Here is a 15,399-nt window from a genome sequence, read left to right as displayed (position 1 = left end):
TCACTTTTTCTAGTAGTGTGTGCTTGCTTTCCCTCTCCTCGATCCCCGTCACCTGGGCATGCATCGCGACTGATGGAGTGCATCGCCAGAAGCTAGCTAGCCCACGCGCTGGCTGCTTCTTCCTGGGTTAAGCCACAACTTGCAAACCATGGCTCACGGTTATGGCGCTCGTGGAGACGTGGTTGCTCATGGCCGCAGTTGGGGGCAACAGCGGCGAGGCTCGTGCACGGCCATGGAAGCACATGGATAATATAACGGTGGTGCACTGCATGGAACGGAGTTTACTGGTAGTGACTGACTTGTATATATGGTTCTTGGCGTGCGTGGAGTGAGCATATCTAGTGCTATATATACACCGTACATACATTTTCGAGCACATACGGTCTGCATGCGATGGACGGACCGGGTACGTACTACTGTTACACTCCACCATTTCTGATTCTGAGCAAAACTCCTGCTCTTGCTCCTGCTCTGTGCGGTATACAACATAGGATTAATTAGAACATTGAGAGGATAGGTGAACTATTAGCGTATAATTAATAGAGTATCAATTATTTCAAATTCAAAATATATTAGTTTGAATTTTTAAAATAACTTTCCTACAGAAAATATTGGTAAAACACAAAACGTTTAGTTTTTTTCTCGATCAGTTGTTGCCGAACGCAGCCGGATTATCTGATTTTTTTTTTCAGCTTGTAGCTATTTGAAGGTACTAACCTGCCCTCATATTCGAGAGGAATGAGGAGTACTATGAGATATTTCAAAACATGGCCAATATGTAATGGATATATACAATTAATGGCGAATATAAGATGAAAATAGAGATGGTGCTAATGCATAGGGCTAAAAATATAACTCAGTACTAGAAATCATATTTCCTGAAAAATATGAACTTAAAAATATCCATGTTTCATTTTGGAAAAACATGTATGCTCAGTTGAATTAGACCCTCCAATTAATGTGCCCTAATCAGATAAAAACCAAGAGCTCCTTGTAGATGGTAATATCTGTGTTGTCTTGTCCTCACCGGTTTGGTAATTGAATTGGTAATTGTCCTCACCGGTTTGGTAATTGAATTGGGCTTGGTATAGCATTTAGCAATTAATAAACACTGGATGACAGATTAAGCACTAATCAAACCGCAGAGCTATAGGCAAGTTTTCTTCCTCTCTAGTCGCTGCAGGCCCCAACATGTATACTCTGACTGTCCCAGTGTCTTCTACTAGCTTTGAGCTTATTGGGAGAACACTTGGGGCTAGAAGCTGGAGCTAGGGCTTGCGCCCCAACAAGCCCAACAGTGAATCCGCCCCTGGATATATACATAGCAAAAAGAAACTTTTGGAAAAAGACAAAAAAACAACTCTCTTGATAGTATGTTGTGATGCACATTTGATCAATGTATGCTTTTAACTTGTTATTTTTAGGGTATTTTAAAAATATATATACAAGTTAGATAACCTATATAAAAATTCTAGATATGTTAGTGAATAAAGTTCATTTGTATTTCTAGTACACCGTATTAATAGAGAGCAACTAGTGCGGATCGAGTACAAAGCTACGGAGTAGTACTTATGCGTACAGCATAGCAGAGAGCTGCTGGTAGCTAGCGTGGTCCACTAGATTTTTTTTGAACGAAGTTCTATTGACAGAGGAAAAAAATACAAGATTACAACCCTGGAGGGTCGTAACCAGGAAAAAGGAAAAAATATACCACCACCCACACACCGACAGCGCCAACACACAACCCGGGAGAAGACTAGCACCGGACCGGCCGCCGCTAAGCGTGACCGACCGCCGCTAGACCAACAAAGGTACACAGACGAGATCGCCCCCTAGGGAATGCTAAAACGGCGTCTTCAAGAAGAGAAGCGACGGAAAAACCACCGCCGCCGTCCGTCGAGGCTCAAAGGAGCCAAAGACTAGGCTTTCGCCCGGCAACCACCCTTGGGGGGTGAGACAGCACGACAACGCCCTCAGGAGGGGGAATGAATCGTTGTCGGCCCAGCCAAGGCCGGGCTGGGTTTTCACCCGCCACTCACCACCTGCGAATCCACGGCTGACGCACCGATGCTCCATCACCACTCAAGCTCTACCAACATGTGGGACCCCTGCACCGACGTCTTCCGCTGGTCAGCCTTCGAGTGCCGAAGACCGCGCACACCCACTGGCAGCTCCTCCTCACACCAAGGTCACCTCCTCCACCACCGGCCGCGCCTCTCGCGCTAAGCTGGCCTCCTCCACCGGACGCGCCTCTCGCGCCGATCCGGCCTCCCTCCATCAGCCGCGCCTCTCGCGCCAAGCCGGCCTCCATCTCCGCCGCCCGCGCCTCTCGCGCCGAGCCGGCCTCCGCTGCCATCGGCTGCGCCACTCTGCGCCAAGCCGGTCTCCGACCCCTCCTCCAAACGATACCGCGCCGACCAGATGCAACCGTCTGCCACACCCTCGGCTAGCCGTCCGAGGCCGCCATGCCTCCGGTGACCGCAGTCACCGCCATCGCAGCCGCTGCTGCCGAACACACTACCGTGCCTCCTCCCACCGTGCCACAGCAGTCGCCGGGTCAGCCGCTGACGCCACCGTTGCGCCGAGCTCCGAGGCCTCAGCCTCCGCACCGTTAGCCACAGCCACTGCCACCACGAGTGTTGCCGCGGCTGCCTCAAGCCACAGCCGCGGCAGCCACCGGCACCGCCGCCGTCGAGCCTCACGCTGCCGTCGCTCGCCCCGCTGCCGCCCGGCCCGGCAGCACGAGCTCCGTCTCCCGCACGCATCTCCTCGCCGCTGCAGCCGCCGCCAGCCGCCGTGCAAGCGTCGTCACCGCCGCCTCCGCTGCCAACGCCGCGCCGTTGCCGCCGCCTTGTCACGCCGGTGCTGCCGCCCTTCACGCGCCGCCGCGCCATGGCCTCGTTTGCCACCAACCACACACCCTCCGGCCGGATCCGGCCAGGAGATGGCCAGATCCGACGAAGGCGGCGCCGGATCCGTCGTCTCCTCGCCAGGATGGGCCGCCGCCGTCGCTCCCCCAACCGCCACCGTTCGCCACCTCTCCGTGCCTGAGAGGGGTCGCCGCCCTGGAGGGAGCCCCGCCGCCGCCATCATGGCTCGCCCGCCGGCTTTCCGGTAGCGGCGAGGTGGGGGAGGGGGGAGAGGGAAGGCAGCGGCGCTGCTAGGGCTTTCGCCCCCTGTGTCGCCAGCGCGGGGGCAACACGGGGGGAGGGTGGTCCACTAGATAGTGCTACAGTACATGTCCATGTCCCATGTCATTACTCTTTTGGAAAATTATGGAATTTATTACTTTTAATTTTCTTAAAAAAAAGGAAGAGGGGAGACCAAGTAAGAGGGGAGGGAGGAGGCACGTACCCACGTACACAATATAAAACTACAATTAGGTATTTGGGTAAAGAGGATAGGGAGGTGAGGTATATGGGGCCTTTATTTTAAAAAAAATTAAATAGATAAAATAATGGGTTCATCAATTTATTAGAGTGCCACATAATGATTTAGTAGTATGCGGGAGGGTGATACAGTCGTTTTATCCAATCAAAACATCACACACTATCACATCAGCTGTAAACACAGTACTCCTCCCTTAAGCACTTGCTTCGTTTTCAAAATAAACAAACTTAATATGACACATTCTATAACAAATCTAAATATATTATCTTAATAACTAATTTGTTGTACTAAGATGTATCATATATATGGTATCAAATTGTTTATTTTAGTTTAGAATGAATGGAGTAACTAATGCCTTTATTACAGATGGCTCTCACACAACGCCGATTTGACCGTTCGACTCAATATTCCTTACAGGCTTGTCCCAGAGGATAAACCAGTGCATTCTCCATAAAAGTGGCCAGCTAGCTCTAGCCAAAAAGCATTACGAACTATGTTGATTTTTCATGCTACGGAAAATGATAGTCATGTCATCTGTAGTAGACAGTGTAGCTAGTATCTACAATAGAAGTACTGTTACACAAAAATTCAATACGTTTTATTCAGCGAGACAGAATGAATACTACGCAACTAGGCTCTCCTTATCTACTTGTAATTAAGCTCATGAGCCACATGTAAATTTTGAAACTTAATTTTAGAGTGATTTTTTTGTCGAAGTATATTTTTTAGATTTAAAATAGAAAGGTTGTTTTGTTTATTTCTCTAAGGTTTATATAATACGCATTTCCACCAAATCAGAGCAGACATATGTTTAGACTCGATCTAAGGGTTCTTAATTAAAAACTATTGATTATTCAGGACCGTTAGATATTAGTCTATACTAGTAACGGTTAATGGGCTCTTCCCATTCGAGCGGTACGTGGATTTGCTCGCATGCAAAGATTGATCTACCCATACGATTATGCTAGCCGCATGCAGAAAAATGTATTTCATAGATATTTTTTGCATGTGGGATGCCAACCGCATAAGAAAACTGGTTTTGTCCGTCTACAGAAACAGTTTATGTACGTAGTTGTGCTAGTTCTTAAATGAGTTTTTTTTAGCACTGAGAGATTAAATAATCCTAAACGATTCTATTAAAAACCATAGAGGTTAGAGGTTAGGCCTCAGGGGTTACCTGGCTATTAGCGGTTTTTTTTTTTTTACAGTAGCAGTGAAAGTGCTAGAGAAAATAGAGAAACGTCTTACCAATTTCGCAAAACAATATATATACTATATATATGTTCTTTTCTAGAAAAGGAGTTTAAATATTTGAGGTTTAGCTAGAGGCCCACGACCAACCGTAATTTGGACAACCGGCGTCAATCATAGGATCTCATATTTTCGCTTATGGTTATACTTATCAGCTAAAATTTAAATTTTCAATATTAAATTTGATGCTGATTTTAGAGTTTTTTTATTCAAGTTTATTTTCTAGTCTTTGCTTTTAGATCGCTAAGAATACGTATATAAAAGTTTAGTCATAAATTTACTTTTCATTTGTAAATATGTTGTTTAGCTTATTTCATAAATAAACGAAACGATGGGACCTCATAGTGCCTCGCTCAGCACCCAAGACAGCCATAGTACTCCGTATTTAGGATTGACAATTACAGTTACAGCAAAGCATGATAATATGATACTCCCTCCGTATTTTAATGTACAACGTCATTAACTTTTTAAGTAAACGTTTGACCTTTCGTCTTATAAAAAAAATTTATGTAATCATCATTTATTTTATTGTGACTTGATTTATCATCAAATATTCTTTATGCATGACATAAATATTTTTATATTTGCACAAAAGTTTTGAATAAAATGAATAGTCAAACGTTGGTCAAAAATTCAACGGCGTCATACATTAAAATACGGATGAAGTATATCAACATCAAGTATTTGATTGGTTCCGTATGTAACGGAGAAAGTACTGTCCTATAGTGGTGGTTGATAAACTTGTCAACACTTGATGCAAGGATACAGTATAAGCGATTGGACTTGAGAGGGTGCAGAAAAACAACGCAGACACAACACTTGTTAACCAGACCAGCTACAGACTGATAGACCGACTGGCTACGGATATTTGTCCTAGGATTAATCCGATACATGCCACTATACCATTGCAAAATCGTTATATTATAAAAATACTATTACTATCCGTAATATTTGCTACTCTTACATGTTACTGAATTTTTTGTAAAATTAAGACCGAGTTTTTAGTTCCAAACTTTTTCTTCAAACTTCTAACTTTTCCATCACATCAAAACTCTCCTACACACATAAACTTCTAACTTTTCCGTCACATCATTCCAATTTCAACCAAACTTTTAATTTTAACGTGAACTACACACCCTGAAACCAATACCATCACAATCATATTTTCTATCATCACCGTTAGATTCACATCCTCTCCTCTCTCTGCGCCCGAGCCTTATCAACATCTATGGCTTTTTCGACTTTTACGTCATCATTGACCACCAAGAAGCACCGGTATGCTCTACGAGCTGCTCCACTCCAACTCGTGCCCGCCACGGTAGCCGTGCCGCATCCGCCTTCATTAGACTTCTACTTCAAATAAAATTATAATATTTAAAAGTAGCATGCGAGTCAATATGACATGATTAATTGAATTTAACTTTGTAAACTTAAAAATAGATTTATTACTTGATTTTTTTCTAAAATAAAATTTTCTATACTTTTTTAATATTCACCATTTAGCGGTCCGGAGAACACATTCACTAGCAAAGTGGTTAAGCTGAATACCATAACACAATAGAATTAACCCAGCCTTGAAAGAAATTAAAGGATGTACTTATATATTCGGCTAATATAGACAATAATATACATTGATATTATTGATTCTAAAGAAAATATGGCCAGATAAATACAGACTACTCCTGCAGCTGATTAAATTGTAGTAAATTTTAAAATTTGCCGTGGTCTATATATATAATTAGTTCATGTTATCTCCAAACAAACGATCGTCTTTTAAATTTAAAACGTACAGCAGTTACTAGAAGTTTCACAAGCTAGCATGTTCCATGTCAGTGTATGAATAAAAAAAACGAAACTTTAGCTGGTAAAACAACGTGGCTGTGTTTAGTTCCGCGTCAAAATTAGAAGTTTGACTGAAATTGGAAGTTTGAAGAAAAAAAGTTAGAAGTTAGTGTGAGTAGTAAAATTTTGGTGTGATGGAAAAGTTAGAAGTTCGAAAAAAAAAAGTTAGGAGCTAAACAACTTCAAAAAAGGTTTATTGGTAAACATTTTTATATAGGAGTATGTATCTCACTGCACCATTAATTGCTTCGTCAGGGGTGTAGCACGGGTGCGAGACTGCGAGCTAGAACAGTCTCCTGTCAATTTTGTAGGTCTCCTGTCAATTTTGTAGAGTACTGTACACCTAGTACATCACATGTCACTCACTAGCAAGACGTGCGATATAGGAGTAGGAGTACTAATTTTTCAACAATAGTATCATATAATCACGTAGAGTAGTATGGTACTCCCTCCATCAAATAATATAAGGGATTTTAAGTTTTTCTCACACTGTTTAACCACTCGTCTTATTCAAAAAATTTTGAAATAATTATTTTTTTTATTTACTTTATTATCCAAAGTACTTTAATCACAACTTTTCGTTTTTATATTTGTACAATTTTTTTTAATAAGACGAGTGGTCAAATAATACAAACAAAAACTCAAAATCCCTTATATTATGGGACGGAGGGAGTATTTAAGAGAGATTAAGATAAATATCAACTCGGCGCGTATACATGATTAATTAAATTTTAATTATTATAAATTTAAAAACAGATGTATTTAATATTTTAAGACAACTTCTATACATAAATTATTTTTTAAAATAGTTTGTAAAACGTGCTGATGGAAATTGAATAAGATAATCATCTTAATCAGGAAACGTGTTAACAGAACTCCAGTAGTATATAATAATGTACTGTAACTGTTTGAGAGAAGTTTATAATTTGGGCTCTGTTTAGATTTAAACTTTGAACTAAAAACGTCACATCGAACTTTTCTACACACAAACTTTTAATTTTTCAGCCACATCGTTTTAATTTCAATCAAACTTCCAATTTTAATGTGAAACTAAACACACCCTTGATAGTATTTTAATTCATCAACATGAGCCTGGCCCCCTAGCTTGTCCATCCGTCCATAAAGTGCAACCATAGAATAGCCTATTTTCATTTTTATCCGCGTAGTACTAGCATGTGGAATTGCTACGCTTCATTCAGAAGAACCCCTGATGAACTACTATTCCAGTATACTACTCCTATACCATACCAACCATGCATGGGACAGACAATTTAAGCTACAGTATTACATGGATACTAATTTATTGGTTTAAAATCTTATTACTCTACGACCATAAATATTCCGCTAATATAGACAATAATATACATTGATATTAGTGATTTTAAAGCAAATATGGCCAGATAAATACAGACTACTCCTACAGCTGATTAAATTGTAGTAAATTTTAAAATTGGCCGTGGCCGGTCTATGGTCCTGTTCGGCTGCCCAGGCAACCGCACTCACTATGTGTAGCTGCCGTCGCAGCCGCAGCCATCGTAGTCGGCCTGCCGAACAGGCCGTATTTCTAAGTTCATGTTAGCTCCAAACAAACGATAGTCTTTTAAATTTATAACGTACAGTAGTTACTAGAAATTTCACAAGCTAGCATGTTCTATGATAGTGTATGCTAACAGGAAAAAAAACGAAACTTTAGCTGATAAAGCAATGGCTTAACAACTTAGAAAAAGGTTTATTGGTAAAAATTTTATATAGGAGTATGTATCGTAGCAATTTAATAACCAATATTATAAAAAGAAGCTTTAATTGAAAAAAATCAAAAAAACATTTTAAAATTAGTAAGCAGCTCAAAAGAAACTACTCCTATAGTGGGGATTGTAGGATCGAACAGTAAGAACTAAGCCAACCAGAGGGGGTGAATGGTTGGAACACCCAAAAACCTAAACTTTTAGCGGAAATAAAAGTTACCCTCAAATTCGACTAGATCGGTCTGACCGAAGATGATCCACCGGTCTGACTGCCCTGATGTCGTCGGTCTGACCGGTGTAGATCGATCGGTCCGACCGCCTGAAGATGCCTGCCGCGCTTGGAGTCGCTGCCGGTCTGACCGCCCTTAAGCCGCCGGTCTGACCGCCGCTTGTCGCCGGTCTGACCGCCGGTGAGATGCTGGTTAGACCGCTGAAACCCGGTGAAACACAAATCGAAGAACTCTTAAAGTGGATGACGACTTTATTGATTCTCTCTGTGTTTACAAAGTGCATCAGCAACACTCCTTACAAAAATCTCGAGGAAACTCGAAACCTAACTAAACTATCAACTCAATTGCTCTCAAGAGCGATACCGGGAAGCCTCACGCTCCCTCTCTATTTATACATAAGGTAGGCAGCTTAAAGCCACGAACAAAACTCATACTAGAAGTCCTAATCCCCATAGGAAACCTTCTCGTACAAGAAACAAACTTTACATAACCACTCATACCAAATTTGGACTCTTTCCAAATTCGACTCCGCATCCATACGCACACAACACCTCCATCGTATGCCATATGGAATCTTCACCAACCACGTGCATCAACTCTAGCCTAAGTATCCCGCATGATATCTGACTAGTCGTCTTATCCCCAAGCCGACTCCCGATCCATCACCGCAAATACTCTCTCGAGACATCGAGTCGCCTACACATGGAACAAACAAAGAAACCATATTCCGAGACCAAGCTATCTCCAACTTAACTCAATAGTAGCAAACAACAGTATTACATACGCATAGTATCCATCTAGAAGCCATAATCATGAAACAATCACGGATATCCAAACAAACAACCTGAAACCGAAACCGACACAGTGTCGTCCGGTCAGACCGCGCAATACACGCCGGTCTGACCGGCAACCGCTGCCCGGTCTGACCGGTCCACATAAAATAACAACACCTGCAATTCACCTGTAAATCCAATCATCTCCAAAACCACTTCAAAAATAAATTCCAAATAACAAAACCGATAATCTCCAATGCCAATTGTTCATCACAGAATAATAATCAAAAACATCTTTGATTTTACAATCTCCCCCTTGATGAACACATTGGCAAACCTATCAAAAAATGTTTTGGTGTTTGGAAAAATAAAAACAGAAGTGGTAAAAAGCACACTTCGTACAAATGTACACATCGTGCTCAAAAATCCAAAAGAAAACTTCTCTCACTTTTGAAAAGCAAGAAATTCTCAATTGAAACAAAAACATGCTCTTCTAAAAAATTCATTTGCATCTCGAAAAAAAAATTCACCTTGCTTCTCCCGAAAATGCCAAAAAATTTTCACTTCGCTTCTCCCCCTTTTGATAATGATTTCATCAAGCATAGGAATTATGTTCACTAATGTATAAGAGCTTAGCATACATATAGCATATCAAGTCATGTGTTGCAATAAAAAGAAGATGAACCCATCTAAAATATAGCAAACATGCATTAAAGTATAATCATGAACCAAAGATTTTACAATTAAGCTTGAATCAACAATCAAAAAATCATGATTTCATACGATTTATAATGCAACATTTTTACAAGTACATAGGTTGAAGAATAAACACTAGACATATAAACCTATTGCAATTATCACTCTTTCTCAAATTTGCTTTAGCACAAAACAACCATGAGAATTTTTAATTTTTTTTTCTTGAGCCTTTTTGCTCATTTTTTTTCTCTCAATTATTCCGGGTACGTCCCTGCCGTCAAGACTGTTTCCAGGGATTCGACACCCATTATTTTGCTCACATCGAATACGTCCTTATCGTCAAGACTGTTTCCAAGGATTCGGTATTCATTTTTTTCATATTTTTTATTCTCTTTGCACAATGAGCAACAAAGCTATTTGAGGAATAACAATTCAATAAAGCATATATATAAAGCATTTATAAAACAAACCATATGCTAGCATCAACATTGCATATTTTCTTAATTCAAGTATAGAATTTAAGTGTCATGCATCATCTCCCTTAAAAGCAAAACCCAAGTCTCATAAAAAGACTAGAATACATACAGGCTATGCTAGAGACAAATAAACCTTCATAGTATTGCTAGCATGCACAAGAAAATACCATATACATAAACAAAGCTCTCTTTTCTCAATTTTTCTCATTGTCATATTTTTGCTTGATAAAACCATGAGGTACAAACTCCCCCTCAAATCATGCCAAATGGATGAATTATTCCCAATTCACCACGAAGAAAAGCAAAACGATTAGAATCCAAAGGTTTAGTGAAAATATCAGCAAGTTGCAACTTTGTGTCCAAAAATGTCAACTCAATATCTCCCTTCTCAACATGATCCCTCAAAAAGTGAAAGCGAATATCAATGTGCTTTGTGCGTGAGTGTTGAACAGGATTCTTAGCAATGTTAATAGCACTAATATTATCACAAAAGAGAGGTACTTTTTCAAAAGTAAGACCATAATCTTTCAAAGTAGAAATAAGCCAAAGAATCTGTGAACAACAACTAGCAGCAGCTACATATTCAGATTCAGCAATTGATTGAGCAACTCTAGACTGTTTCCTAGAAGACCATGCAATTAATGATGTACCAAGAAAATGACATGTTCCACTAGTACTTTTCCTATCAATTCTACAACCACCAAAATCAGCATCGGAATATCCACTTAAGCATATAGAAGATAAGGTAGAATACCAAATTCCAAACTCAAGTGTATGATTCAAACACTTCATTATTCGCTTGACTGCTTGACGATGTGAAGCACGAGGAGAAGCTTGAAAGCGTGCACACAAACACACAACAAATTGTATGTCTGGCCTAGAAGCAGTTAGATACAACAAAGATCCAATCATACTTCTATACTCCTTTTGATCAACAGCTTCATCATCTTCATCAGGATCCAACACAGCTGTAGAACCAATTGGTATTGAAATTGGCTTGCAATTCTCCATCTTGAACCGTCTCAAAAGATCCTTTGTGTACTTCGTTTGATGCACAAAAGTACCTTGAGGTGTTTGCTTAATTTGCGATTCCAAAAAGTACGATAACTCACCCATCATGCTCATCTCAAATTCCCTGCGCATAGTCTCAGCAAACTCCACAACCAAAGCGTGAGATGAACAACCAAAGATGATATCATCCACATAAATCTGAACAAACAGTTGATTATCACCATGCTTAAGAACAAAAAGCGTTTTATCAATCTTTCCCATTGAAAAACCTTTCGCAAACAAAAAGTTCTTAAGCCTATCATACCATGCTCTAGGTGCTTCTTTCAAACCATACAAAACTTTAGACAATTTAAAAACATGGTTGGGAAAATCAGGATTTTCAAAACCTGGTGGTTGTTTGACATAAACTTCCTCCTGTATAAAACCATTTAGAAAAGCAATTTTCACATCTATTTGATACAATTTAAAACCTTTTGAAGCAGCAAAAGCCAACAAAAGTCTAATTGCCTCAATTCTAGCAACAGGAGCAAAAGTTTCATCAAAATCCAAACCCTCCACCTGGGTAAAACCTTGAGCAATAAGTGTAGCTTTATTTCTCACAATCAAACCATCCTCATTTTGTTTATTTTTGAAAACCCACTTGGTTCCAATAATATTATGTCCAGAAGGTGGTTCAACTAAAGTCCAAACTTTGTTTCTCTCAAAATTTTCAAGTTCTTCATGCATGGCGTTAATCCACGATTCATCAGTTAATGCATGTGACACATCTTTGGGTTCAAAAGAAGCAACAAATGCAGAATTTGCACAAACATCATGAGTCGTTACCTTAGACCTTGTAGTCCGCTCACCTAGATTACCAATGATTTGTTCCGGTGGATGTCGTCATTGAATGTGCAAAGGAGCAACAACTTCTGAAGTTGATTCACGTTCTGTACCAGTACTGGTCGAAGTTGAAGTCTCCGGAGGACCATCTCGAACAGCGTCAACAGAACCCTCAGCCGACGATCCTGGCCAGTCTGACCGCACCTCCTGTGCCGGTCTGACCGGAGGTGTGCCGGCGGTCTGACCGGCCTGGTGCCCGGTCTGACCGGCCGAGCCGACCTCGTCGTCGTCGTCGCTCTCATCTTCAAAAATACGACCATCCTCCCCCTGAACCTGTGACAATGTACCTGCAATATCGGGTCTAGTACATGGACTAGCCTCATCAAAAGAAACTTCACAAGTCTCCACGATTTTGTTAGTCTCCAAAATAAGTACACGATAGCCACGAGAGTGTGCGGGGTAACCAAGAAATAATCCATCGGTAGAGCATTCTTCAAACTTATCCAAATTTCCAGATTTCAAGACAAAGCATTTGCAACCAAAAACACGCAAATGTGAAACTTTGGGTTTATATCCAAATCGAAGTTCATAAGAAGTTTTTCCAAGTTTCGAACGTAAGAAAACCCGATTTGAAATATAGCATGCGGTGTTAATCGCCTCAGCCCAAAATTTTCTAGGAGTGCGATATTCATCCAACATCGTTCTAGCTATCTCAACCAAAACACGATTTTTTCTTTCAACAACACCGTTTTGTTGTGGAACACGAGGAGAAGAAAATTCATGTTCAAGACCTCTTTCGTTGCAAAACTGTTCAAATGAAGCATTTTTAAATTCACCACCATTATTACTTCGAATTCTTTTCAAAGTACCAGGAGATTCAAGATCCAATCGAAGAAACAAACCACGAAAGTGTTGAAACGCCTCATCCTTAGTTGCCATAAAGAAAACCCAAGAATATCGAGAAAAATCGTCAACAATAACCAACACATACCACTTTCCTCGAACAGATTGCACTCTAGCTGGACCAACAGTGTCCATGTGTAAAAGCTGTCCTGGTGCATCCGTCATCTCAGAAACAATAGGAGCATGTGAAGAAGCAACCATCTTAGCATGACGACATGGTGTACAAACCAAATCAAGATCTTTCTTAAGTTTAGGCAAACCACGAACAAGATCCAAACCACTTAACCTAGTGAGATGATCAAAACCAACATGTCCAAGTCTACGATGCCAAAACATCACATCTTTATCAAACTTAGCAACCAAACATGTTATCACAGGTGAAACAGGATTATCAAAATCAGTTTTAAACACTCTTCCATAGCGAGAAATATTCAACACAGAATCACCACGAGAATCAAAAACTTTACTTCCAGTTTTCTTAAAATGAACCTCAAAATCTTCATCAATAATTTGTGAAACTGAAAGCAAATTATACTTTAAGTCCTCAACCAAAACTACATTCTTCAATTCAAACTTGTCATTTACCTTGACCAAACCTGTAGCGAGAACGACACTAGTAGAAGCATCACCAAAGATAACCGATTCCCTCTTGGATGCCTGTTTGAGGGAGGAGAACCAATTTTTATCACCGGTCATGTGCCGCGAACAACCGGAATCCACGATCCACACGTTCTCCTTCCTTGCCACCAAAGCCTACACACAAGCAGACGTCGAAGCCTCAGTACTGGGGTTTGATGATAATAAAAATTTAGGAATCCAGTACTGAGACACACGACCAGAAGATCCAATAGGCATATATCCACATGCAAAAATAGTTTGAGAATTTTCAGAAAAATTTCTCCGAGGCCGGTCTGACCGCTTCTGTACCGCCGGTCTGACTGGTGTCCGGTCTGACCGCCGCTCAGTAGCCGGTCTGACTGATCGTTGGTCTGACCGCGGGACCCACTGCGGTCTGACCGGTTTCCTCGAGGGAAAACTAGATTTTTACCACTTTGATTTTGCAAAAGCAATCTCTCTCTCCTTTTTCTGTTTATGTGCCAATCTGAAACAAAAACCAACAATATGTCCATCTTTCCCACAAAATGAGCAAGTATATTTTTCACGATGATTAGAAACATTGGCAGAATCAGATGACTTAGCAACACAAGCAACAACAGAAGGTTTTGCACGCACAACACTGGGTTTTGAAGATGATGCACTCAAAGTAGACATGATGCCAGCAGATTTAAACACAGTGTTCTTAGTTTCAGGTTTAACCAAAATTTCACCACTTCTAGCACCAACACCTAACACAACAGGAGGATGTCTAGTATGATGAGCATAAGGATTAAAACCTAAACCACGGTTATGTATGCTAACCTTAGATTGATCTAGAATCATGTTGAGGTTCTTTTTACCATCAGAAAATCTTAGCAAAGAGTTTTTTAAATAAGAAACCTCCTTTTCCAAATTAGCACAATTTTCACAATCTACCATGACACCTTTGCTCTTACGACACTTGGGACAAGAAAGCACTTCATTGTTTTTCACAACATCTTCCATGTACTCAACACGACCTAAAGCATCTTTTAACTTCAACTTATTCAAAGTACATGCTGAGCAATCCAAAACACCATGAGGTTGTTTTAACTTTTAGCACAAATAATGTTAAACATCAAACTAGCATGAAAAGCAATTTGATATTTTTGCAACAACTTTTTAGTTAAAAACAACTCATCCAAAGTGCGTGTGTGCAAAGCAAAACTAAGAGCAAGAGAAGATTTACTTTTCAAATCATGTGCAGCATTGACCTCTCTAATTTTAGAAATTTCATTCATTAAAACCTCAAAATTTTGGCAATTATCATTATTAGGAATAAGAGATTTTAATCTAGCAATTTCAGAATTAAGAGATTCAATGATAAACTCCTGTTTTCTATACATCTTCTCACACTTCTTATTTTTTGCACTCAAAATATTAATAGCTTCCTCAAGAGCACTTACCTCATTGTCTTCAAACTCTGAATCCGATTCACCACGCGCCATGAAGCAAACACCGGAGATGTTCTTTCCCTTATCTTCATCTCCACTATCACCATCTACGTCGCTTAGTGGCTCAAACGCGGCGTAGACTTGATCAAAAGCCTTCTTGAGAGCCTTCTTGACCTTCCTTCCTTGAACGTACCCTTTGGCTTGTTGTCGTTGGCCTTCTCTCCACCATC

The sequence above is a fragment of the Oryza glaberrima genome, chromosome 7 (genome assembly GCF_000147395.1).
Source record: "Oryza glaberrima chromosome 7, OglaRS2, whole genome shotgun sequence".
Lineage (NCBI taxonomy): Eukaryota > Viridiplantae > Streptophyta > Magnoliopsida > Poales > Poaceae > Oryza > Oryza glaberrima.
This window is presented reverse-complemented; position numbering follows the sequence as displayed.